This window comes from Hylaeus anthracinus, unplaced genomic scaffold, assembly GCF_026225885.1.
Source record: "Hylaeus anthracinus isolate JK02 unplaced genomic scaffold, UHH_iyHylAnth1.0_haploid 3, whole genome shotgun sequence".
Lineage (NCBI taxonomy): Eukaryota > Metazoa > Arthropoda > Insecta > Hymenoptera > Colletidae > Hylaeus > Hylaeus anthracinus.
In genome coordinates this window covers 13,397,112-13,424,483 of record NW_026535284.1, presented here as the reverse complement: position 1 = coordinate 13,424,483, position 27,372 = coordinate 13,397,112, and the positions used below count along the sequence as shown (strand labels likewise).

The window sequence follows — 27,372 nt, the reverse complement described above, 5'->3', positions numbered from 1 at the left end:
GTTGCTCCGATCAGGTGGCGTTTCGGGTCTAATTGACGCTGAGGATATCGTTGCAATTTGGATATCTTGTAGTTTATGGAAAATTGAGAGGAGTTTAAGTCATAATTTGGTCGGGGTGGAATTTGTTCGGATGATACAGAACTCTGATGTTTGCGATTTTTGGTAGAGGAAATTCTAATCAATTAACTCCGTGAAATAAAAGGTCGAGAAATGCGATGAAAATGGCCTCTGAAGATTTTTCAAAAAGTGGAGTTAATCGATTCGTGCAGTGAACGACTCAAACGTTGCTTGGATCGTGACCCATTCCACCGCGAATATAATATTTCGAAGCGCTTTAGCTTCAACCACCTCGCTACACAGCCGCTTCGCAAACAAAAGCCGTAAAAAAAAAAGTCTTAAGTCTTAAAACTCGCTGAAAGTGGTTCGTAACGACGCTTAAGCAAAGCAGAAGAGGCAAGTTCCTCGAGCTGTAAGTTTCGAATCCGAAGTTTCGAGTTCGACACTCGACCTTCCCAGATCCCGCTAATTAGCGGATTCTGCGGCTGCCAGGCAATCCTGCGAACGCGGTTCTTCCATGAAAGTACGAGGAGCAGCCGGACGGGCGCGAAAGAGTTGGGAGAACCGAGGGCGACGACGCGATATGGTATTAACCCTCCGTAAGTCTCCCAGATTTCGTGAACAGAGAATCCATTTATCCATTGGAAGTTACATAAAACAGTTCAACTTCGGCAACGTGTCTTTTTTGGTATTATTGGACTCGATTAAATTCTTTGTGTTTGCGGTGGTGTCACAAACAAATTTATTAGACCTACGATGGCCCCTCACAGGGACCATCCGAGTGCAAAGTCAAGTATATTACAGATGGAGCTGAAACACAAACAACAACGGTACGGAATCTCTGTCTCAAGCGCGCCCATTCCAAGTTTCTTCAAAAATCGAAGCGGAGCCTCGCTTCAACCCTCTCGGTGTCTCCGTTCAGCCGCGAGGACACGCGGAAGCTGAGAACAGTCGTGCTGGTGACTCGTGCGCGTGGAGTCGGGAATACTGAAGGCAGAAACTAAACGAGCGAGCTGGAGAAGATCGCGACGAGGGGAAGAGAGGCACGCGAAACGTTCCTTCCAGTTTTAACCGCCTCCGAGGCGTATATTTAGCCAACAGTGTCACCGGCAAACGACGGTGTGCGCCTGGTCCCGCTTTGGGAGACAACTCGCGACGTTGTTCGCCTCCGCTGTCGTCGGGAACACGAACGCTCGAGGACGCTTTTGATTCTCGTTACCGTTCGCGGCGCCTCCCGACGCTGAATCTTCGTCTCCGTTAATTTGATCGCGCTCGTTTAACTTCGCGTGCTCGTTCGTACGCGAACGATGCCTCCTTGTTCAGCAAGGAAGCTGTTTATGAATCGCCCGACGCGGAGAACGATCCCAGACAATACCCACATGCTCTTCGGTGAGCGCAAAACAGACAGTATACAGATATACCTACACTGCTATGGATCGAAAGGACAACGAGAGTATTATTTTCCAGAGCGCGTGTACTTTATCGAAGTGTTTTTAACCCTTTGCACTCGACGACAATTGGATTAGAGAGAGAAAACAATTTAGACGACCGAACCTTCTTCTACCATGACAGGAGAGCCGTGGAAATGAAATGTCTTGCTAGTGCTTCAAAGCGTACCAGTTCAAATTTCATACAAATTCTTTCATACAACAAATTGAAAGTTTCGAAGCGCGGCTACCCTTAATAGATCTGGTGGCTACCACTCGGACAGCAAATACGTTTACAAATCGCCTCGTCGGTCGGAACAACGGTAATACATTATTCCTGATTCCCGGGCGACTGTCGTCGATCCCGCGGCGCCCACGCAAATAGTAACGCCGCTGGATCGGTCGTTACAACGATCATTACTAAATTGTACGACACGGTTAGGCGAGCCGCGTGTTCGTTCGCGTCCGCACGCGACACGCCGAGGATTTGCCAGCCACCAAAATAGCATGGGCAACGATGTTGTCGCGCCTCGAGCTGGAGGAACGTGTGACGACCAGAAAAATCGCCATGATCGCTCGAGACACGATCTAGAAAGTGAAAAAGACGTCCAACGTGCTTCATCTCGCGGTATAATTAACATAGTTACAAAGCGATTCAGGGGAGTTGAATTAATTTTTGTAAATGGAATTAAAACACACGTATGCAAATGATGCATTCAGTCGGAAATTAAAACTGTTCTCCGCGTAAGCTTCTCCCGTTGTACTGCGAGAAAAATTAAACGTGGAAATAGTCTTCCTGTTGCACTCGCCAGTGGTTATTACACTTAACATTAGATGAATTTTTAATTCAAAGACAGAAACGCGAACCCCATTAAAGTGCAATTAATATTTTACTTTTGAAAATTCTAATATCAATTGTTTCGGCACGCGAGAGCGTATTTCTGAAAAGGAAAACTTAATTGCAATGTAATGGAATATGCGCCTTTCTGTCTTTGAATTGCAACTTCATTTAATATCGCGCTGGAAAGTCGAATCCTCGTGTCGAGTGCAGCGCCGAGTATGAATTTCTGCGTTTAATCTTCCTCGCGGTATAATAAGAAAAGTCAGTTTCACACTGACGATTTGTAACGAGACAAAGTAGTACTCGAAACCGTTTTGGGATACTTCTGTTAAATTCATACCGAAAGTGTAGGTACTTATCGCTAAGAGCTGGGAAGAATTTAAAGAAAATTCGTTCGAAATTCTATGTTTATTAATAAAACGAATCTGGGATCTCATAATCGTCTCACGAAACATAGTTAGCGATGTTGATTCGACTCTGTCATCGCTTCCAAATTCTTCGCAGGATAAGCTGCGATTATCCGAACGTGAAATCGTTGTTCGACGCGATGAACTATTATAGCTGTGCGTTCGAAGGTTGTCGGTGGACAGGTTGGGATTAATGGAGTCGTGCCGCGATTGAATAGCAAATTTAGCGTTAAAAATGATCGCATCGTGCTAGGGTACGCGAAGTTGCTCGACTGGAGCACCTCGGCTCGCGCACGTAACTAACTGTGACATGGCCGCGACAGTTGGACAGTCCGTGTAGCCGATCGTCTTCCCGTTTCCACGTATCATCATCGATCTTCGGCGAGATCGACTCGTCGCAGAGGTGCTCTTTACGAGTGCGAGCAGGACGAGATCGTTCGGGATCGGCGAAATCTGCGCGTTCCCTGCGCCTCGGTGATTTACGGACTGCGCGCAGGAAATCACGAGACGGCCAGACGCGGATTAAAAGCGAGCCAGTGTCACTGTCTGGGAAATGTTGTCCTGATAACGGTGCCTGTGATAGCTCCGAGATCTTATCGCGGAAAGAACTCGCTCCGTGATTCGTTGCTTTTTCCAGAATGGGAACTGGACGATCCCTTTTTCTGTAGCCTCGAAATCCTGGAGAAGCAAAGGTGATTGCGAGTTGGAATCAATTCTTCGAATAACATGTACGGAATGTTTACGTTTCGTTGGTGGCTCCTTCGTTGATTGAACTATTGGTTATTCTTCTGGTACGCCTAGGTTCGTTCTTACGTGTTTACAGAATTTCATAATTTAGAGGTACACTCCCAAGAGTCATGAAATATATATCAATCAAGCGAGACATGCCAAACGTGCACAATCGACGCTATAACGATGATTTCCCGCGAACCCGAAGTAAGTGGATAAGAAGAATCGACAGGGAATTACGCGACAGGATGAAATGGGTTCGGGCACCGCGAAAGCGTCGCGGAGAATAAAACAACCAAGTTCCCCGGGGTTTGGCGGCCGCTTGTCGCGAGTATTCACTTTCGAACGAGTTTGCAACAGCTCTCGAGATTACCCATATATCGTTCCGCGTTGATCTTCGCGTTCATAAATCTACTTTGAGCTCGGCGAGCGTTCCGGCGTTGCGGTGGAACGTGCCTCGCGGTAATTTCGTTCCAGGAACGTCGTCGCGAACTGAGACGTCCTGCGTCCGCGTCACGCTCGAGACCTGGCAAGCTCTCCACGGGAAGAGAACCTCCTCGCTAACAGAGACGTCTCGATACGGTTGTTGGAACCGTGAAAATTGCCGCGTTTACGACACCGCTCGCGGGAAACTCGTTTCTCCTTGCCAAAGTCGCGACTCGACGCTTCTTCTTCATTTTACAGTCAAAAGGAGTCTTTATTTTAGAAGATCCTTTAAATGAACTGTAAATATAAAGACGTTTTGTCTCACCATCCCCTATAAGCTGGTACTTTGTAAAAAATCGATTTAACGAATGCAAACATTTCTCTGACCCCATTTCTCGTATATATACGCCCTTCGCAGTCAAAGAGTTAATAAAGTACACACAAAAATCAGTAATTGCCTCGTTCGACGGTATTACTCCTCCAGGAATACCTTCCTTCGGAACATCACCTCGCCACCCACATCGTGATTCTTCTTCCCCTTCGTTTAACCCAAACATTCCACCCGAAGCACGGATACAAGGTACCTACTTCTCCCTTGTTCCAAGCCCGACGATCACGGCGCTTGTACCGCGCGGGCAGCCGCGTGCGTTAAACGGAAGGAACGTTGATTTATGAACGGTAGCTGGCCGCAGCGCGACGAGAGCCGTACACGAGTCCCGTCTAATCGCGACAATACCAGCTCCTCGTGGCTCTCTAGCTTCCCCCGTTGGCGGGGGCCATTGTAAGATGACAAACGCCGCCGAGGAAGACGTCGAACAGAACGACGGTAAAGAACGGCTTGGTCCCTGGGGACGGAATCATTAATCCTTCTAATTGCCACTCGGGAGCCACTCGAGTGTTTTTCTTCGCGGTTCCGGGGCCTAGCTGCTCCGCGCAATCGGTTTCTTTCTCGCGCTGGTCGGAAGGACAGAGCCTGGTTGGACGGAAACACAAACCGTGGCTTCTTTCGACTCTATCCAGGAGGGGAACTGGAGAAGGACATACCCGCAGCTTGGTAACACATTCGGTCGACAGATGTAGGATTGTTTATTTGATTAGCACAGCCATTAATCAGGCACCCCGAAGCGGTGGTGCGTTCTATTAACGAGCAATATGAGAAAACGCCTTTCTCTCGATGGCGTTGTTCGATAGGGAAGTAGGGGAGGGCACGTGGCTAGATATGAAAATGGATTTTGCGTTATTTCAGGATGGATGTCAATTATCCTCGCGGGACTTGGTTGCAGCGAGACGCCTTCCGTGTTGCAGGTCCAGTATTAGGTTAATTGGATGGAAACCTACGAGAATAGATTCTTCTTGCGTACCGACTGCATTTGCTGCATAGCTGTCCGTATAAATCCAGTCCCAGGGAGCGCGGCTCGTTAAACGACAGCCACTATATTTGCACGACCTGATTCTCGCGCTAGACGCAGATTCGACCGCGACGAATTCAAATCCCGCGAATTCGACTCGAGACCTGTTGGTCAAACGTTCGAACGACTCCGAAAACAAGTGGCCCTTTTGGTGACCAGAAGATGTCGAAGGAAGGGTACGAAGTACAGGATGAGTGAGAAACTAGGAACCGAGATTAGGATGTTTGGTTGAGGACGGGTCTATGGTCTTTGTTACGTTTGCGATTAATTGCGTTGGTCATCCAACAGAAGAAACAATTTCGTTCTCTTTTGATCGGTCTCTAGCTCGTAGTTGCACGCTGTGCGCTCTTTAGCAGCGCGGAAGTCGGTGAAAACGCGAAAGGAATAGTCTGTGCGTGAAACGCCAGGAAGGCAGAGAGGGGACGAAAAACTGGAGTGGATTTAAGCGGAATCCGGGGAACGCGAGGATGGAAAAAGGGAGGAAAACGGGGGAACGGTCGGTGGAACGTTGACCAGACACAAAGAACACGGGAGCACGGTAGTTAATGAGTCGTCCGGTCGCTCTTCTTGGCTTTCGGTCCGCGCGGACACCGAGCGAAAGCTCCGCTCCGCTTCGGTAGCCCGCCGCGTCCCTTAAGACCAGAAACCTCCCCTGTAGGCAGCACGCGGACCGAGAGAGTAGACGACGAGAAAAGGAGGGAAGAAGACGGACTGGTTCTGCGTCTGAGGCTTATATATCTGCCGGAACTAATTGTCCCATAATTCACTCTGTCCAGCAGCAACGTTGCTCTCTGTTTATCCGCGAATGCTACTTCTTCTTCCTCTGCGGTCGCTGCGTTCTTCTATCGCTCGATTCCATAATCCTCGGACATTTCCGTCAGTTGTCTAGACCGATCATTCCCTTCTGATCACTCTTTCCTCTTTACTTTACTTCCTGATTACGTTAACACGGACCACTTCTCGCGTAGCTCTTAACGAAGGTCGACGAACCGTCCATGAAACATTTTTATTCCACTCTGTGTAGATTGAGAACAACTGATCGCTTAATTTCCATATCGCGTTAAAAGGTACGCGCAAAAAGTGAAGGGTCGCGTAGAAATTGCTTTCGTTTCTCGTTGCTCGGCCAGCATCCCACTCGGATCTAGAGTGCATCAGTTTTGCCGTAACTTCCGCGTCCCTTCGGAAACGTTATCACGACCCGTTACTTCCGTGAACCCCAGGCAGACGTCCACTGCTAATGCACTTTTGCGGCTAACTGGAACACACACGGTTCCTGCTTATCCGGAATAGCACTTTCTCTTCCCCCAAATCGCCCCCTCGGACCCTCCGCGGCCAATGTAAGGGAAGTGTTTCAGCTTTTTTCGCGGCAGACCCGAGTTTTCTCTGGTACGTTGGCCGTGCCGTCGCGGCTGGATCGATGGGGCTTACTCTGGCGATTGACCAGGCTGTTTGCTTTCGTTAAGTCATCGGTCCACGTGCCTGGAGTGTGCGTACCATCGCCAGGACTCGAGATCCAGACTTCGGAAATGGTTGGGAATCTATAACGTTTTATCTATAACTTTACGCGCGTATATATTTACAATGAAAAGTTCATACGAACAAATTTCTTCGTGTATCAAAACTCGAATGTGCCTTTGAATTTTTCTTAAAAATTCCCACGAACTTCTTGGACAACCCAATAGTTCAAGCGTCCCTGTCTTCCCTAAACCCAATGAAAAGTTCTGTCAACCTCTCTATTTTTTGAAGTGACTTCTCGCCCCTTCCACGCGAGACACAGAATAGGAAAACTTCCCCCCCGCAACTAATGCCAGCATCTTCGTTCCAGGAAGCCTTTCATCCTCCTCGCGAAGGATTAAATCCTTCTTCAGCTTCCCCTCTGGAAATTCTGTCGCACTCGAGGACCAGGCCCGCGTCTCTGCGAAGTTTTCGCGAAGTTCAGTCGACGACCTTCCACGATAGACGGACCCCCGTCTAGCGGACCCGTCGGACAGATACTCATCGTTCATCCGCGGCGTATGAATAACGTAGAAGTTTGCTCAGCGGGACGGGGGAAGACCGTAGGAGGGACAGACTGAACGTAGGCCGTAGCTTTCATACATAAGTAAGCGAGACAAGACCGTGGGGCCAGCTCGGGCGGAGTTTCAGTTTGCGCCGCAGTATTTTCTGCGGGGAGAGAGCTCCAGACACCCTTTCGTTCTTCGAGAACTTGCCTCGACGCCGCCTTTGCCCGTGAAAATACGAACCGCGTCGGTCGAAGGGACCCTGCGGTTGGTCTGCAACCACTTCGCGACGGTATACGTCTTCCGGGTGCTCTTCCAGACGGGATATAAGTCTGTCTACCTTTCGCGTTGAACAAAACCGACGCGTGCATTTTCGCCTGCTGCAGATGCGTCGAGATTCGTGAGAGGATATTGTCATTGATGTCGTTAGGTAATACATTACGGTGCTGGACAATTAAATCGCAGAGCATGTATAAAAAAACAAGAAACTCACAAGATTAAACCCAGCCCCGAGGCGTGTCACAATCCCTGTCGCAAGACGTCATCCTGGAGAACGGTGCACTCGATGTTATCTTTAGAATCACTCGGTCATAAGGCTAGACTCGAGTATTTCCAAACAGTTCCAAGCGTCTGGGAATGAGTCGAGACTTTCCCACGGACTTAATATTTTAATCGCGACTCCGCCATCGGTGAACTGGCAACGCCTCTCCGGTTTCCTGGACCCGAGCGCATTTCATCGCCATTGTTGTTTCGCGGACGTTGCACGCGCCGAGAATGCGAACGCTGCTGTAACGTCCGCGATCTCCTTTATGCGCGTGTGTTTTCGACTACCTGTCCGTGCGTGGCTCGCGTATATTCACCGTGAAGCGCGAGTACGTCTTCGTTTCACGGAAAGAAGGCCCTTGCGCCATTCTTGCCAGTCAGCTTCGAACGAAGACAATGGGATTAATGTTCGCTCCGCGCCTCCCGTGTCCGTCCGCCGTGGAAGAGTTTCAAGTCTGTCCGTACCTCGTACACGGATATCGTTTGTTTTCCACTTTGTTCTTCGATTTCGAGCTGAGATTCCCCCCGAACACTGCAATGTGTGTGTGCGCGTGTATGTGAATTACAGGAGACGTTGTCCCGGCTCTTCGACACAACGGCGGCCAGAATTTTCTTCTAGATGAAACTTATAGGCCTGAATCCTCGGGGTATTATCACCTTTTTTCAAAATACTCTGTTTTCTTCGAACAAGCCACTAATCAGAGTTTCAACTCGACCAAAACTCTCCACTTGAGGCCTTTATTTATTTCGATCGTCTCCACTGTTCGTCCCACCGCATTGGGAGTCATATTCCCCATCGACTAATCGTCTAGAAACGCGAATCGCCGTCTGGCTACGCTTCCGGATCCGTTTACCTTGCGAAGTTTCCAGACGAAATCTTACACCGAGCCCGCAACATCCACGCGTGACGTTCCTCGCCCCCGGAACCGACTAGATGCTGCAACAATAACGCTGATTCGTTAGTCGGTACCAGAGGTGCGATATCGATATCTCCGTCAGATTTTAAACAATGTCAGGGGGCCGAGAGGCGCGAGTTTCGTGCTTCCGAAGACGCAACGCCTACGTCTTCGCGCGACGGAACAAAGAGGCCCGTTGTTCCCTTCGAACGAAGACAATGGACCGCGTTTGCTCTAGTCGCCCGACTTCGGATGTCTCGCGCAGTTTCAGGATAGTTCATTATCGCGGCGAACTCGTCCGGTCGTTTTGCGAAATTGACGTTGAGAGATGACGATTCCCTTTCAGATCTGAATTTTTTACGGTCAACTTGGACTAAAATTAGTATAAACAAAAAATCCTAATAATTAACGTTGTGTTCTCAATAGTGGACTCTGAAAGAGTTAAATGCTGCTATGAACGACAGTATCGAATTGAACCGCGATAAAAAGACGTCCGGTTTCGGCGAATTATTTCGCGGAACAACAAAAAGGGAAGAACTCGTCTCTTCGCCGTGAAAAAAAAAATGATTGCACCGGGAAATTGCAAGTTGTCGGGAGGAGTTTGCAGAAGTTCGCGATGAGAGACTCGCGGGCGTTATTTATAGAGAAATTTGGTTCGAAAATGTAGGTGCATGTTCGGGCAACGCAAGAATAATATCTTGATTTATCTCGACGACGGGATGGAATGGTCTGCAACCAGGCCAGGCGGAGCGACGGGAACGAACGAAAAGAAAAATAGAGGAGCGTAGCTCGGAAAAATCCTCGACGCGTCCGCGGTACGTTCCCGCGAACTTTTTCCAGGACCGAACGAAGAAGGATGAAGTCGAACGCGGCGACGTGTAATTCGCGGCGAAAATTTTGCTTCGACGCGTGGCCTGGATTAAAAATTAAACGTCTGTTCCGAAAAATGCCAACGCGAGAGACGTTGAAACGTGAGTGACGATCCGTAACGGGTGTCGAAACATGTTAACATGCCGTGATCGCTAGCGCGGGGTTGTCTTTGGGCTTTCATGCTTCGTTTGGAATATTGATACGGTGGAAATTTAATTAACTCGGATTACTCGTTGGGAACGAGCAGATTTTTCAAGATATTGGAAAAGTGCCAGAGCTCGACGAGTCTGTTAATATCGGTCTGGGCTACGATTTTAAAATACTCGAGGTTTGGGGGTTGGGGGTGTAACGGCGCGCGGGGGCTGCTGCTTCTCGACGCTGGCAGATTAGAGTTCCAAAGTTATCGAGGTGCAAATAAGTTCGGGCTTCTTCTCCCTGATAAGAAGCTTTCTTCGCTGGCCTCCGACTATCGACCACGCGTATATACGCATATTTTTCCATCCCCCGAGGCGATCGGCTCGAATAATGCCGGTGGAGAGACCTCGACGGAGCTTTCGGACCACGTTTGAGCCCCACGAAATCCCGGAGCGGCTGAAAATCGTAAAGGAATAACTCGATTAATCGGTCGTCCCCGGTTATGCCCGAGCGAACTTTTCCGCGCCTGTTATTCCCGAGGAATATCTCCGTGCATCGAATCCGGCATCGGGACCCAGAAAGGGGACGAGAGATCGGGGAGGAAGGAAAGTCCCGAGGACAAAGCTCGGTGGAAAGGACAGAGGCTCTCTTCCGCGTGCATCTTTAAATCTCCCTTCGCGTCCCGTCGACCATGAAAGGATCCCTCATTGGCAAAGACCGCTTCCAACCGATACAACGTCTTTTTGTTGCGTCTACTCCGGATCTTCTGTTTTTACATTCGCCTAGCCTCGCCAGCTCGCCTTTGAGAAACGTCCCCATCGACGAATGTTTGCTCGATTTCAGATCCTGCACAGTGCAATCAGGGTAGGTAGCTTTAGATGACTATTTCAATTCTTCGTGTCGCTGGGAACTATATTTGAAATGGGGTATAATGAAATAAGGTACTAATAAAGTACTAAAATAAAGTAATAAAGTACTAATTTTATTAATAAAAAGTTTCGATTTTATTACTAAATGTCTCGATAGTGATTATCAAAATATAAACGAAGATCCCTATGGTCGTTCGATCTCTCCGTGAAGAGCATGTGTAGCCAGCTTCAGACCTGTGGGAATTAGATCTAAGCGCACCGGATTAGAACGTTGATCGCGTGCGGAGTCGCGAGTCCACGGCAGCGATCGTCGTGGCGGTATCGGTTGTTCTCGAAGAAGACGAAGTTGCTCGGCCAGTCGGGTTCACTGACTGAAAGACAGACGTGGCCCGGAGCCACGCGACAGCTATACCCGGCTCCTGTTTATCGTGTACCCAACTCTCGCACGCTCCTGTCAAGCGTGGCTCGTGAACAGCCCGCAGATTGCGGCGAATCGACTAACGTTGCTTCTAATATTCCAGGCTGCGAGCTACCGCGAACTTTCGGGCAGCCAGTTAGAAACTACGTCGGCCGTCATGCCCGGGCGACTATTTTCCGACGATGAAATCTTTTGAACTCTAACGCGATACCTTCGATCTCTTAAACTCTAACGAAAAATTCAATTGACCCGTTCGTTCCAGAAATCGATTAACTCCATAAAACAAAAAGCTGAGAAATGCGATGAGATAATATGCAACTCAAAAAGTGGAGTTAATCGATTTGTGCAGTGATCGGGTCAATTCTCGACGAATTCTCTGATCGAGTCATCCTTCGCCTCGATCCTCTCCATCGCTCTAACGCTATTTCCTTTCTGTTGCAGGTGAGCGATGCAAGGCCAATCGCAGGTCTGGACGTTTTCCTGTGAGTAAGCTACCTGAGTTATGAATGAATGATCATCTTCTTTGAGAAGGGGTTAACGAAAGAACCAAAGGACGCGTTGTGTACGCGTTGGAGGATCGTGCGTCCGTCGACGTACGCAACACACGAGCCGAGATTATTAATTGACCATGCGGGCGGTAGAAAGTGATCAGCCATCTGATAGGGGGGAAACGGAGCGTGTAATTATTCCGATCGGTGATTCGTGCTGTTCCCGGCATCGATACTCCAACAAGGGGTCCCAGGGCTCCCCTTCGACCCTGGCACCGGGAAACGTCTTATTTTAGGAAACGGTGCCATGTGGCAAACCGGTTGGCCTCCCGTCCCCTTGTCCGCTCTCCATAAAGACATTAACACGCGAAACCAGTAATTACCGAGCCGACTAGACGACCGAGTCGGAGACGCCGATACCTTCGCCACCTTCACGCTCCGATATCGTCGCTCGCGTGTCCCGCTCGCTGGGGTGCGTCCATTATCGCCACTCACGCAACTCGTATTTATTAAAGGCGCATTTGCCACCCCCATCCCCCTCGATCGCGCGTTTTCCTCGAAATACGAACGATTCTCGATACCCGCGACGGAGGTTCGTGTCTGGAGAACAGCTCGCGTTCCTCTCTCCCTTCTTTCGCGCGTTCTCTCCCCCGTCTTTTTTTTTTTTTTATGGCTCGCGTGCGTACGAGCACCAGCATCGGGGAGTAATTAAGTAAGTAATTAAGCGATTATCTCATCCGCGGTAGACACATCGGTCGTTGCGCATCGCGTTCCAATTGCGGACAGAAAGGCCAATAAAACCAGGGCTCTTTTTTTGTACGCGGTGCTATCGACCTACGCGATACACGTGCTGGCCTCCTCGCCCTTCTTCCTTCGCCTTCGCGTTTCATCCTTTTTATTTCACTACCCCGTCCCGCGTTCCTTTCAATCTAGACTCTTTCCCGCGAATTCTAATTCCTTTTTCACGTGCCTCGGCCGCGAAGCGAAGATAACGCAGCGTCGGTGTCGGTGTCGGTGTCGGTGTCGGCGTTGGCGTTGCACCCTACCCCGTAACGGATTACAACCGGGGAAAGAAATATTATTTCTGCCCTGGAATACGTCCACGCCGGAATTCCAATTACCGGGGAGCCCGTTATTATTTCGCTCGGGCTATCGCGAGCGCGTTTCGGACGTGCACGTTTCTGGAGCTCCCCCCCCCCCTCCCCCCTCCTCCCCCCCCCCACCCGCCTTCGCCTTCCGCGGCGTGGAACGTCGAAGACCCCGTAGCAAAATTAATTATTCCCTGAAAGGTTGTTATTAACTAAACGCTCCGGGGTCGATCGGAGAGGAATCTCGTTTCCCTGAGAAGCTTCCTTCGTGGAGCTTCGGTCTTTTATTATTCCGAGTCTTTGTTTCATCGTAACGCCGACGTTTCGATGGTTCGGCATCTTAGCGATGTCGAGCTTCTGTATCGATATTTGGTGGGTGTAGGTGGTCTCATCTTCGATATGTGCGTTCAATTTTCGTACCGTTTCTCGAATCGTGCAGGCACACCTGGCCCATAAATCCGGTGTCATTAGATCACCTAAATATTATCGGATTCGTTCGAGGATTCACCTCGAACCCCATTATATTTTACGACCGTTATTATTCCGAGTAACCTCGATCATTTCTTCGAGAAGGAGGGCCGACGATCCGTCTTACCCTCCGATCCGATACCGAAACCACGCCGATCGAGCCTAGTCTTATTTACGTTTGGAATTGTGCGATGGATTTGGACGAATCGGTAAGGGGCACTTGTGCTACTCTCAAAAAAGTGTCTTTAAGACCAGTCACTTAATTGTTTACGGTAGAAATAGATGGAAGTACATGTTGGTAGGTTTAGTGTTAAGCACTCTTATCCCTATCGCTATACTAGCACACTTGACGATATAAATACGGTGATTTCATCACGGAAACATAAGAAACCCTCCACCAAATTTATTAAAAATGAGCCACACCTGCAACGTGTAAATTTTTCCTCCCCCTCTCGCCGTCTGTAATAAAAAATCAGAATTCCTGGCGGAGGGAATGGCCCTGGCCGACGAGAAAATTCTGTTCCGACTATAGGTTCCTCGGGATGGTCCATTTTTCGAATTTCTACGGAACGAGGTTGGCGTTCCTCGTCGTCGGCGCCCGACGAAAGTTCCCTCGGTTTTGTTGTATCTGCCGCACGCCTAGCGCTCTCGCGAACTCATCGCGAACAATGGATCCGTCATTTCCAGGTCGGGGAATCCTACTCATCCTACTCATTACCCGGAGCAGCTCGAAAACCCGAGTGGCGGCTTTGTTCGCGCTTAAAATAATGCCGCGTTCTAACCCGCGACGGCTCGCATTTGACGAGTAATTATAAATTTTCCCTGAGACACAAGCGAGGTGTTTGTTCCTTCCGCGGGAAAGGAGGGTCAAGTCGAAAGCCTGCGATTTCATTGCGAATTAGACACGAAACGGCGACGAGACAACCGCGCGGAGAAGGTCTAGAGTGAGGGTGTCGTGATGGAAGGGTGCGTCTATGTTAAATTAGATCTGGAAGATGCGGGATAAACGCGTGGTGGTTGTCGGTTGCTCAGATTGGACGTGGACAGTGAAATTTTCGAGAAGGGTTCGTACACTTTTTTAGCATGACGTTGTCGATAAATAGTTAACTTTAGAAATGCCACTCCAGTAGAGACCTACATTTTACAAAGCATACCCAATCCTGAAATTTTTCTCGGATATATACAATAGTTCTCTCGTTCTCCCATCTAGATACTAAATATATCAGGGTATCGAAAAGTAATGTCACTTCTTTTACATTAAATTCGAACAAACCACCCTTTGCTATCTAATGTGTCAATTTTCAATTCAATATGAATAATAAGTAAGTGTCGAGATTCGCAGGAACGACATCTACTTTCCAGTCCACCTAATACCAAATGAATATTCCAAAACGCAGAGTACCCATTACCACCACGCAACCCTCCCACAAACACCCCTCTCGTTAATTCCATATCAATTCATTAAACAAGCAACGGTCTCCCACATTGTCCCTCTCCTTTCCCAGCACAAAACCATCGAATTGATCAAACATTCAGCTATACCGGGAAAGGTACCCTCCAGACAACGATTCCAACTCGAACGAATCCCGGCGCCGGCGGTAATTGCTAATTTCGCGGGGCCCGTTTAATTAAATCATACCGTGGCGTCGAACCGCGTGGGCGATCGTCGAACGTCAGGGTCGGGGAAAAAATAATGAAGGGAATCGTCGTCGAGGTTTTCTGGCGCACGTGCGGATACGAGTATAGTTTCCGCGCTGGGTGACGCTGTTTCTCCGTTGTCTCTCTGCGAAACGTGCGGACCGGGGCGAGTACACACACGGGGGAGCGGTAATGCCACGAGCCGAGCGGGAGGCACGTTCTCCAGTTCCTGCTGGCCAGATATTTCTAATTTTCTTCCTGGTCATTGGCGACCGAGGACAGCGCAGAGTACACGTGCGACCACGTCGTCCTCGAAAGAATCCAATTCGACCCGGAGCATGCTATGTCCTGTGAGCAGCCATCTAGCGATTGGCGGAGTGTCCCGACTAGGAGAACGATAGGAATATACACGAAGGTGAGGATAGGGAGGTTCAAGAGCTTGAGATGGTGTTCGCAGTATAGTAAAGTAAAGAGTGTCGGAGTCACCTCTTCGCTCCAATGTTAAAATCCAACAAAATTCGCCTGGTTGTCCTCTCGAAAAGTGGCTGTCAGCGAGGGATTCGCAGTTAATCGATTGGTCACGCGTCTGCGGCTCTCAGTTGGAGATTCTTCGAGGCCACCGATTACGCTCCGAATCGTTTCACGGTTGCTGCGAACTCGGTCGAAAGTTTGCTTCGGTGGCTCGACGCGAACAGGTGTCGCCTGCACAAATTTCGTAGCGGTAAACAACGGGAGCCAACCCGCGCTCCCTTGTTCATGCTAATCAGATGCGCCGATAACATCCTGTTCTCGTTAGATGCCGAGGGAAAGACACGGCGCGCTTTTTGATCTCTGGCCAGGGGACGACTGGAAAAGTGTCGTAACCTGTAACGGCCCTTCTACGAGTTTGACCCGCGCTCTCGTATTCCACGAGCAGGTCGGTTGCCCGACGTTATCGCGTGGCCAGATTTAAGGCTCGAGATCGTACGAACTGTCTCGAATCGGTCTAACCGGTTCCGGGCCAGTAGTTCCACGTACGAACCGTTCCCTCGGTTTATCCTCCCTACGATCGGCATCCGCTTCTTTGCGAGCCAACTTTTGTTAACGATGGGAAGCGTTCGGGACACGTTCCCGTGCAACCTTACGACGACTTCTGCGCGTCGACTGGCTGGTGTTCTCGTTAGACGGATAATCATCTATCGGCCTGGAACTGGGACGTGGAACAACACCCAAATGTGATAGGAACGGTGTAAACTGGACGTGTCTTTTCACTTCTTTTAGTTTCAGAGATTCTTTTACGATACCTAAGGGTGTGCAAGACAGAACTTATAAAAAATGGTACTTCCACCAGTTGGCATTTATGTTAAGCATAAATATTCATCAACAAACATTTTATCTCAATGTTGAAGATGTATACAACTATCCTCCAAAAGTAGATGTCAATCCTTGCATTCAATTCCTCGAGTCGATTTTAGAATTTCCCGGAGTGTCGTTGCGAGCGCCGTGACAGGAGGTCATAATTTCGAGGACGAGGAACGGCGTTTCGAAGGCCGTGAAACGTTTCCTCGTTGGGCAGGTCGAGAGGTAAAAGAAGGGTAAGGAAGTCTGGTGGAACCGGTCCGGATTTTATTTCGTGCGCGTTTGTCTTCCGCTCGGATTACGCTCGCGGCCATAAGCGGAAGATAAGATACGTCCAGGATACCTACGTAAGGACCTCGTGACATATGGCGAGCGTACAGGCTCTCTGTCCCTCTCCTTCCCTCTCCGTTTCTTTCGGGTCCCACCATATCCTTTTGGTATGACAGCAGCGTCTCCTTGTCTCCGCCTCGACGCTGGACGCGTCCGATCTCTCGCTTCTCGGATCTCCTTCCGTCGAGTACGCGCTGCTCGAATCGGAAGGATGTTCGCGCGGATACCTCGATCTCTTTCAGGAAGGATATTCCGCAGAGCGAACATTGACCAGTGAACGGTCGATTAACAGGCGGATTTAATCGATCACATTTGCCGTTTACAGAATATTCCACGCGTTTCGTGTTTCCTTCCACCGTTTCCTCGTTCGCTTACACTGTTTCATATCCTCCCGAAATGCGCGCTACGTTGTCGAGAACCTAGCAAGAAAGCTGAGAGAAAATAGGAACAGAGACGAATCATGGTATTTCGCGATATCACCGAGACTATTTTCCCCATACTTCTATACATCTTCGAGGCACGACTTTGAGAGCGTATCGCGTTCCCCGTCGAAAAACTTGTTCTCTTCAGCAACGAGAGAGGCCACATGCTCCTCGCGTATCGCGAGATCGGTGCTCCGTTGTGCAGAAACGCGACGCCGGCGTCGGCGTCGCCGCCTCGAAATCGAATTTCCTCGCGGTCGTGTATCGCGCCGCGTAAAATCGTGTGCCACGCCAGTCCACGGGAACGTGCTCGCGCGATTTCAAGCGTGCAGAGCACGCGAGCGTCAAAGGAAGCGCGCATTTCCTTGCGGATAGTTCGTAGGAGTCTTCGTTTTACCTCCTCCAGGGGTATCGTCGTTAAAATCCGCTTCGACGGAACGCGTCTCCGCTGCCAGAGAACCGATTTCGAGGGAGATGCTAGGAGTTGCTGGTGTCGAGAGGACGCGAGCATCCTTGACGGGGTAATGTAGTCTAAAGCGTCAATTTTCAGGTTTTCTTTTGGATTCTTCTTTTTTGAATGCATACGAAGCTTTTGATTGGGTGGTACACACACGTTTACTCACGCTTCGAGGATATACATCATTCAATGTAAAATCAGTAGAATAAGCTAAATTTCATGGATTCTCATAATACGATAATGACATTATCAGCCTGAATGTCACCGTTCATTGGGAGCCGGGGCTCGTGTAATTTGTCGGGGCGTATCTTGGATCGAAAGCAGCGGATCGGTAGCCACGGCGCGAATAGGCGGAGAAACTATCTCGGTAGCGTGATGATCGAGATAAAGGAGGCGAGTCCGTGTTCCACGCGCTTCCCCTCGCTCGATCCTGTCCGACGGGATCTTTCTCTCGGACCGATGACGAGGCGTCGGCCCAGAAAAATTTTAATGGGATCTCGAGGGCCCCTGTTGCCCGAGCTATTGTGCCGCAAACTTTCTGCCTCTCCGTTACACCATGGTGCTTCGTAAATAAAAAAACATCCACGGTCAAAGTACCTACGGATCGCATTGAGCCACTCCGATGGAAGTCATTAAATACCAACAATCTTTCTGGAACTTCAATTTATGGTTATTGTTGCTCTGAGCATTTAACTTTTCTTGTAGTTTGAGATTCAAAGCCACAGATGCGATTGAGAATGCGTGCTCGAAAATCACATACTTTCATCCTATATTTTCGTTACTACGATGAATTTCCCAATGGGGACTGGTATCACACGATTCCGGAAGCGATGTGCCACCATCCCATGTAAAGAAAATTGTCTATCCTTTTAAAATCGCTAAAAGGACGTAATCCCCGAACAAAAGACTCTCCGTCCTCGGCAAATAATACTCCGGAGTTTAAAAACCGCCCGGGGGCCAGGTGAACGGGCAAAAACAGTCCCGAATGGACGATAACGTCGGTTTTCAACGAGCGTCGCTATCGCCGCTCGAATGGCCGCAACGGCCGGGAGTTTCGTGAAATGGAGACTTCTGGCGTGTTCAGTTCTAACCGTTAGACGTCTCATTAGCTTATCTCGGCACGTAAATTCTAGGCGTTGCAACCTAGAAAAGATCCGACGGCCCTTTTTTTTTTTTTCCTACGCAACAGCGCTTTCCGTGCTCGTCGTGAAGCGTTGTTTGTCGCGTGGACCGGTTATTCCGGCCAGCCACATGCGACCGCGTCTCAACTTCGCCGCACTTTTATTACGACGGTGTGGAAACCAGCGAGGTCCATTCATCGGTCGAACAAGGTGCGCGTAACTCGTTATCGATCCCTGAAACACGAACGCCGCTTAACGGTTTCCGATCCATGAGCATAAATTACAACCCGAAACGATTTCCTCGAGAGTTCGTTGTTTGATCGACCCGTCCTTCGAGAAGAATCTTCGATAGGATCTCTCCAAGATCTTCGATTCACGAAAGTCCCTTTCAGTTTTTGCCAGCTCTTCAAGCTCCACCGTGACCGATGCTAATTCGTGGCTGGAATACGGTTCGTCTCGCTCAAGATCTGAATTGGCCGGTTGTTTGTACCGTGCACGAGACGTCTGAGCACCAAAAGGCGGACGGGGCAATTATAAATCCGCCTCGGGTCGATCTAATCCGTGATGGAGCCACCGTCACTTAATGAATCGTAATCACGAGAGAGTTGCGATGATCCCGAGGGTCTCAGGTGTACCGAGGCGAACCAGAAATCACGACCACGAACAAAAGGCGCGTCCAGGGTTTAACGCCTTCGGAAATTACGCCAATTATCGCCAGCGACGATTTTTCAAGCCGCGTCGGAGCGCTCGCGTGGATGAGGCTGTCCTCTTCTGGCCAGACCCGACCGCTCGCCCGCTTCACGCTGCCACCAATTAGCCCCCCGTGGACCCGGGTGACCGTAAATTCATAAATCCATCAGGCGGGACCTAGAGAACATCTTGGTGAGCTTTCAGGACCCGATGAGTACCGCGACGGGGCGTCCTCGGAGGGAGAACAATGCCTCCGAATTTTGGGACGAGGCGAAATCGCGGGTCACGGTGACCGCGGCTTCGTCACGGTTTTCCATCCCCGATGCGTGACGCAACCCTTCACAGTGGAGCCCATTTGTCTCCAAAATGTTGTTCCGGAAATTTTGTTTAATCGTGTAGTTTTTGCCCTGGAAGACTACATCGTCGAGTGCGCCACTCGCGAGGCGACGAATTTACTCCTTACTCGGTCTTCTCGGGGATACGATAAGTGTCGACGTACACTTTTTCGTTTTCTGGCAATTAAGGACAACCGTTGCATTCTTGCATGCTCTGCTTTATCCTTTTGGTGATGCATTGCTTGCGGAGAACAACGTAACGTTAGATTAAAATTCTGGAGTAACGTGCGATAATAAAACACAGGAAGAACGAGATATAGAAGAAACGAACCAAAGGAAAAATTGCCTCGTTCTTGAAATTAAAGACACAGCCATGGGAACGAAAGTGTTCCCCTAAACGATGGAAATTTTCTGGAGTTTCAGGCCCCGTGGAGATCCCCTTCTCGCGAACTAGCCGAAAGTAACCGGCAGCACATCCTTAATTGAACCATCGTTCTTACACGCCTGCCGCACTCTCGAAACAGGCTTTCCCCTGAACGTCTGGCGCGTGTTATTTAGAAACTTTCCTAACCGCTAAATTCTCGCGTAAACGTGGCCCCCGGCTCGATTGGCGTCTACGCAGTGCGGACATTTCTCCCCTGGAACGATTTTATCGCCCCTCTGGACGAGAATCGTGGACGAAGAATCCTCGAGACGAAAATCTCGGCGAAGGTTGCCGTCGACGGGTCCGATACACGCGAGCGTTGCTCAATCGGGCGTGAAGAAGCCCCGTCGACGGGAGATCCAGCTCGAACACGTCCCCACGATCGAGGACATCGGCTGCCACGCTAGAGAAATCCCTGAAGATCGATCCAGGGCTCGCGCGAGGCTTCGCGCCTTGTCGTGAGTGGAATCGGTGCCTCTTAACGCTTTAATCCCCTGGCGTGGCTCCGGTGTTCGAGGATCCCTGGAGGAAAAAGACCTCCACTTCTCCGTTTATCTCTCTTTTGCTCCTCCCCGTCTCGAACTTCACCTACAAATTCCCTGTGTTTCGTCTCGAAAACCTCTCCTGGCGATCTCACGCCGCGTCCTGTCCCTCTCGTGGCTCTCCCTTCGTCGACCGGCTCTTTTCCTCACGGGATTGGTCCGCAATCGGCAGTTTATAATCTGGCCCGCTTTGGGAGACGTCAGTTGGCACGCGAGCCCCCAAGGCACCCCTCGTTCGAACGTCGACGGCTCGATCCTCGTTCCCGGGGACTGCCAGGGAATCGGAGGGATGATATCTGAATTATCCGCGCTGGTGTTTTGCCACGGAGGTCCGTTAAAGTGGCCCCGAAAAACAGCGCTGGGTGGCGAGAGCAGTTGGCGGAGATGCGGGGATAATTGGGGGGTCAGGTATGCCTGAACCAACAGCTTGGGCTATAGTCGCTTCGACTTAACTCTCCCGGTCTGTGTTAGGCTGTTTCCTACGATACCAAGCCATCGAATTGTGTCCTCTATGCTCGTTGGAAAGCCTTCGTTACGCAAGGAAAAGCCTCCGATTCCGCTTGTCCCCGACTTTCTCGATTTGCATTTTGATAACCACGAGGAAACGGACGTCGAGTTTTAAAACCAAGAGGCCAATCCGCGTTTAACCGTTGAACGCGGTCGGCCATCACGATTTAACGCGCGCGGGGAGAGTTACAGTTTCGCTTCGGTAATAAACGCAGGATCGAAGTAACGCCTGTCCCGGGTGGATTCGAGACCTGCTCGAATGGACTCGGGGTATCTTGCGGGGCTGTCCTATTTGCATACACAGAAATTCATCGTAAAAGACCGCTACAGGGTCTGCGCAAACATTGCGGAGTGCATTTAAGGAGGGTCTCGGTCCACAAACATGTCCCAGTACCTCTGGCGTTGATGTAAACGTGTCTATACGCTGGTAAAGACGTCTCTTTCGAAAATCCTCTGCAAACTGTGAGCGCCGCGGCTTCCTGGGACGGTTGGGACTCCATTAAAGTCCCTCTCGCGCGGGGAAAGCGTCTAAAATACCTGGATCCGAAAACTTGACGGGTGACAGTTCGGTCGGTGTTCGAACACAGGGAGAAAGGGGAACGATTTTCGACACGATCGAGCGTCAAACGTACTCTTGTCGCGGTTTCAAGCTCGTAGACGCAAACGCCCGAGCTCGCCGCGCTTGCCACCGCTCGAGACCCGAGACTTATTAAAGCGTTACGGTCGTTAATTATCTCGAGATGAAACGGATTAGCGGGGCCGGATCGGAGTTAAGGGAACGAGGATATGCCCTTTGGGGAGAGTGCTCTGCGAGGAGATTGAGCGGTCTTCGTTACTCCGCCGGCCGCTCATTATGCTCTCAGCTTGAGTCCTCTCGGACCTCACCGCCTTGGTCGTATCGTCACCTTCCATGGAGTTACCCACCAAGACTCGGCCAGCTTCTCGACTAACTCTACCGATCGTTCCGACGTCTAGCTACGGAGTTCGCCAAACGAGCTTTTAATCCACCGCCCCGTTACCGTTTATAGGTCTATCAATCTCCCTCCGGAGGACACTTTGAAGAACTTGCGCTGTCGTTGCCTGAAATGCCCGGGAATCTTATCTGCGCGCGGATTTCGACGAATGAAAGATAAACAGCGGTTATCTGTGTTTGCTCGCGGAGGCGTCGATGACAACGCGTTTACGTAAAAGGAAATTCGTATAGATGTAGGTGTATCGTGACAAAGGGACTTGTACTATCTATTCTACAACATACATACGTTAACAGATATCGAGCTAGTATGAAATAGTAAATTTCTTGGACTAGTTTTATAAACCATATTAAACATCCCTCTTCGAGATCAAATTGGAGCCATCGTTAGTAACCTTGACAAGGTTAGTTGCAGCTAGTGGCGGACACACCTGGGTCTAACTACGCATAATCATCGACTACCAGCCGCAATTGCCACCTTTTTGTTTGCGTTTCCACTCGCGTTGTCCTCCGGATACATCGCAAAGATTCTCGAGAACGATTGCCTCCTTGGAATACCTCGTCCACGAAGCCTTGGGAACGCCGAAGAGGAAGAGAAAGGAGAAAATGAGCGGGGGAACAAAAGGAAGAGGGCAGACGCACACCTGACCAAAGAGAAGCGACGGACAATCCGAGTACCTGCCGCGACAAAGACTCGCGCTCGTCTCGTCCTGGAAGCTGAAACGCTTCTCTCGCACGGAATCGCTCGTTACTCTCCTTCTTTGCTGTCCCTGTTAACTTAGCGACGTCTTAATGATAATTTAAATCTGCCATGTTACAAAATCTACATCCGGAATGTAATTTCTTCAGAAATAGAATTTGAAGCGACGTGAATTCGCGTCAATGGTCGCGAATGTGTTACGAAATTCGTGTTCGAATGCAACACAACCCCATCGCACGTCCGTCAAACTTTTCAAGCTATCACACAAATTCCAGGAACAAGTTCTCCAAACTTTGGACGCGGCGCGACGAAGTTGCTCGCCTCCGCGCGCATAGATGATCTCGCAGAAATGCGTGTATGTCCTTCCCGTGAATGCGAGCAAACAGAAAAAGTCAGCTCGGCTCGAACGGCACGGTAAAGCCCGTAAAAGGTTGCGTTTGCGCGAACGCAACAAGCCAACGCGTCCGCCTTTAGCCTTATAAGCGGAGTCGTAGCCCGCGACAAGGCCGAAGGTCGAACATGGATGACCAGGCCGAAGGGTAGGAAACGGGAAACACCGTGGACCCATTGTCGTGGCCGTGGAAGACCGTGGCCATAATGTGAAACTCGTCTTGCCCCCACTCCTCGACCTTTCCCCGGGAATCCTTACGTAAATACTTTGATATTTATGAAAGGATTACTCGAAGCGCCCTCCTTTTTCCTCGCAATAAATAGAACTTTCTCGATTCGCTCTCCCGCACGGGGGATACGTTTTTCTCTCTTCTTTTTTTTTTTATTCGCGCGGGCAAAGCGGATCCAATAAAGATGCCTTTTACTTTGGCTCGGCCTGGAAACTCTTATCTGGATACAAAATTTCGGAGGTAAACAAGTTTCGAGCCGTTAAGTATTTGCTCGATAAAAGCTGCGATTCGAATCGTAGAGCAAAAAGCGCGGAGGCAGGTGAGCGCGTCTCGGAATCCGAGATCGAGGAAAATTGTGTTGCACCGAGAAACATTAGTTCGCGTTTAAATTTTAGAAAGAATCGGAACGCGTGAATTTTTATTTAAACACGAGCGTACTCAAATTCCCGTATTTTTTACCGTTATCCCCGAAGACCATGCGATCACTTTACAAGGATCATCCCGCATTCGGGATTCTCCTCTCCGTTTGTTATTTCCATCGCGATGGAGGTTGCGGCTACGTCTAAAACGCGAGCCACGACGTCTCGCGAAGGTGCATCGCATTTTTCCTGATATACACGCCCGCGCAATCCTCGGCTCGCTCGCCGGTGTAGGCTTTTGAAATTCATCGCGAGAGCTACTTCATATAACGTGCCGGAATGAATTATGTTGCGCCGTATCTCCGGCACCGCATCTTCGTTTTTCTCGTCTGTAATCCCGTCCGCGCGCACGTGCCGTCGAGTTTCGAGGTTTAAATTCGCGACGACGCTCCAAGTATGCGACCACGGAACGCGCAAACACCCTAAGCATTTCCTCGTAAAATAATTTCAAATGCCGCGACTTTCCTGTTTACCGGTGAAAGAACCGTGACGAGCTCAACCGTGGAAGAACTCAATTCTCGGGGACGAGAGCGCGATGGGTCGTGGATGAATTGGAAAGCTGAAATGGGTTCGATTTCAAGTCGATGCCCTTGGAGCAAGCCTTATTAGCATAAACCACCATTCCTCAAATGACCCTGCATCTCGCATTTCTTCCAAGCTTCGGAGCTAACCCATTAGGAGAACGAAAATTTCCGATGTCTGGGACACCCAAGAGCGGATGCCTCCCGATCGAGGAATTCGAAGTCGTCGCAGTCGACGAGTTAGAAGGCAGCAAAGGATTTAATTAGGCTTTAATTCGAAGGTGGGGCAACGGGGTAGCTTATTACCCAGCTTTCGGAATTAATGCCAGAAGGAACGGTAATTTAAACGAATCCCTCGACTCCCCGAATCCTCTAAACGCGTTGTAGACGTCGGTTAACGATCGTGTGCTCTATACGCCTCGTACACCAGGTGGTGGATATAGTGGCCGACTATGGCTCCTACTACGTCTGAGAAATCCACAGGCAATCGCAACGCGACTGCTAGCCGGCGTACAAACACGACTAACGATATTGCAGATGTACCGTCGGTATTTACATTTCGTTCGCAGCTGCGGTAAAATAGATACGGTAATGGACGGGAAATGAGAAATTTTCATTACGGCAGAGTGCGTTTCATTGTCTCACGTATACGGTGGCGAATTTCTTATCCGACGAAACGAACCTCGAGGAACGAATAATAGATTTTAGACGAACGACCCGGATGCTCTATAAAAATCAAGCGCACGCGGTAACGTATGGAAACTCGCAAATTTTCGTTTGGAAGCGATAGGTGTCCTTTCCCTAGGGGACGTCTGCACCGTTTGCAGGACCCGTGTATTTTTTCTTGACCGTTTTATCGCTTTTCGGAGCCGTCCGTTCGACTACCTTCGCGTCCTCCGCGGATTGACGACCCCTGCCAGGCATAGGTATAAGCAATTTATTCCAGGACGATAAATCATCGTCCTCCTACGTTCGTAATTCCTTTTTGGACCATAAATCAGTGGTGCCTCGGCACCCGACGCAGACACACGCGTCGAAAGGATGCGTGCATCCACGCCCGTGATCGCGGGGAAAGGACCCGGAGGATCGGTGGGCGCATCGGTGCATCGATTTCATCGCCACGGTTAGGTCTCGTGTACATACGTACAGCGAATAAAGAATCGCAGCTGTTGCACGCGCCCGATCCGTATATTAACTCGTCATCCTGGACAGAGATTTATAGAAACAATCGCTGGTGCCGTAACCGCGTGGTCGTACAATAGATCCTGCGTCGGCGATAGGTGTCTCTCATTGGTCCGTTACGCACGGTTTATACTACTTAAAATGGACTCGTATCACCGGAGAGCCGCGCTCTTTGACACAAATACGCGATAAACAAAACTTGTAGAATGTAAAGTTCGTTTCACATCCATTCGAAGAAACGGCGATGAAGCGGACAGAATTCTTCAAAGACCTGAAGAACAAGCTAGAGAAATCGACGAGGTCCTTCGAAAGCAAACGAGTAGGTGTGCATTAGTGCGGAGCGTAGAGACTGATTTGTTGGGTATTTAGAGAATTTTTTATAGTGGTCAATGATTGCACAGAATAAACAGAAATTGTTGTAACGCGTGTCTACTAAAAAATAGAGTATGGGAAGATTGGGCGCGCCAGCTGGCATTCGGCGCCCGTTCTCAAAGGGTTAAAGAGGCCAGGCCGAAAATTACCGCATGGAATTAACGCGAGCGTCCCTCTCGCGCGTCCATTAATATCAATTTTATCGAGGGAGCGCGTGCGCTGGTTCTACGTGAGTCACTCTTGATGGTCGCGATACTTTAATGCCCTCTTCTTTGATAGTCGCTGTTAACTTTCGGTGACCAGTCCCGTTGACGCCGCCTTTGAAGATCGAACACCGTCGTGAAAAATCGTCCCAACGTCGACACGGCTCGTGGACAACTCGGCTCTTTGTACCCGCGCCGTTTAATCTTATCTGTGTCTCCGTTATCGTCTTTACACGATCTCGTGCGATGCCAGCTCCATCCCCAAGGCGATCGCGGTCGAACTCCGCCGACGAGAGTCGTGACTCTCGACGACGCGTCTCATGTTTATTTAAAAGGTCCCGGGCGACCGCGATCGCTCGTTGCTCGGCTGGTAATCGAGGACGCCGGCCACCTTGGTCCTGGAGGTGCGTGCACTTAGAGGACCTTGTCGCTCGATAACGACTCGATAACCTACGCGACGAATTTCGGTATCCGTTCGGAACGAAAGCGGAAAAATTGGCGCGACGACAGGACGAGAAGGTCGAGTCGATCGCGTTCCGATAAAAAGTTGAGAACACCCTCGTCGATTTTATTTTCGATGAACTACTCGAGCTTGAATAAGGTCTAAAGGTTGGACCAACGCTTGGGAGGTGTTTCTCTACTCTCCGTTTCATGGAGTCCGTCAGGTTTGCTTTCGAAGGACCGCGCGGAGGTCTCGTTGCACGTGAATGTCTCTAGCCTTGTTCTTCAGGGCTTGGAAGAATTCTGTCCGTTTTATCGCCGTTCCTTCGAATGAATATTCGAGTGCAACGAACTTTACATTCTCCGAGCCTCGGTTATCGCGTATTTTTGTCGAAGAGCGCGGCTCTCCGGAGATACGACAAGTTCTTCGGTCTATTTACCCGGCTAGATACACCGGCTATCTCGCCTGTTTTCGAGGAAGGTTAAACAAACTTCTGACGCCCGAAAACCGACGAAGATTACCCGTGTTTGTCGAACGATGCATCATCCCTCGCAAACAGGCTGCGCAATCCTCCTCCGCGATGGAATCCACCGCTACGGCCGCGGCCCTAACAGCTCATAAACCATATTTGCTCGCGTTTTAAACTTCTGGCCAGCGACCACCGCGATCTGCTCCGAAACGGACGCCTTTGGTTGCGCTCCGACGGTGTTGATCCATCAACTATCATCCGCAGACAAGTCAGCGATCAAAAGTCTAGAATTCCGGTTCCGTTCTGCGTATTTCCGGGAAATTTCGAGAATTTAAAGGGCGAATTACGTCTCTCGGAGTTGTATTAGCCGTTCTGTTTGAGTTCGAGTCGCTTCGTTTGATTTTTGTGTCTTCTTCTGACACAACTGTGAATTCTTTCGCAAGGATTCTTCGTCAGGTAAATCCCTGGGTATCCAGCGATCCTTTTCTACCCGTCCACCCAGCGCCACTTTCTCACGGGACGCATTAACGCCTTTCCGGCGACGCGCGGAGCCCCCGACAAGGATCCACTCGACGACGCGATGCACAACCTGCGCGATG

At 49.9% G+C, this 27,372-nt stretch overlaps 1 protein-coding gene across 2 annotated transcripts in view; it reads left to right on the top strand.

Annotated features, from left to right (window-relative positions):
* LOC128894111 (uncharacterized) overlaps window positions 1–27,372 on the top strand; it is a 257,394-nt gene that overhangs the window by 140,776 nt on the left and 89,246 nt on the right. The window contains exons 1-2 of one of the 2 annotated variants that reach the window (XM_054155582.1): window positions 10,592–10,604; window positions 11,469–11,509. The exons of the other annotated variant lie outside the window; for it this stretch is intronic. The gene's annotated coding sequence lies outside the window, so the exon portion shown is untranslated. Of the gene's footprint in view, window positions 1–10,591; window positions 10,605–11,468; window positions 11,510–27,372 lie in introns of those variants that run through there. 2 annotated transcript variants of the gene reach the window in all.